Here is a 337-nt window from a genome sequence, read left to right on the forward strand (position 1 = left end):
AAATAAAATAAAAGATGGGAATTGCAATAGGGAAAGAGTTTAATACACATAGAGCTGACTAAATGGAAGTCTGGAGTTTTATTATTACTCAAATCAATCTCCCTGAAAATTCATAGGCTAGAGTTTTTCTTTTTTTTTTTTTTTTGAGACGGAGTCTCTCTCTGTCGCCCAGGGTGGAGTGCCGTGGCCGGATCTCAGCTCACTGCAAGCTCCGTCTCCTGGGTTCACGCCATTCTCCCGCCTCAGCCTCCCGAGTAGCTGGGACTACAGGCGCCCGCCACCTCGCCCGGCTAGTTTTTTGTATTTTTTAGTAGAGACGGGGTTTCACCGTGTTAGC

This window comes from Mandrillus leucophaeus, unplaced genomic scaffold (assembly GCF_000951045.1).
Source record: "Mandrillus leucophaeus isolate KB7577 unplaced genomic scaffold, Mleu.le_1.0 Scaffold182, whole genome shotgun sequence".
Lineage (NCBI taxonomy): Eukaryota > Metazoa > Chordata > Mammalia > Primates > Cercopithecidae > Mandrillus > Mandrillus leucophaeus.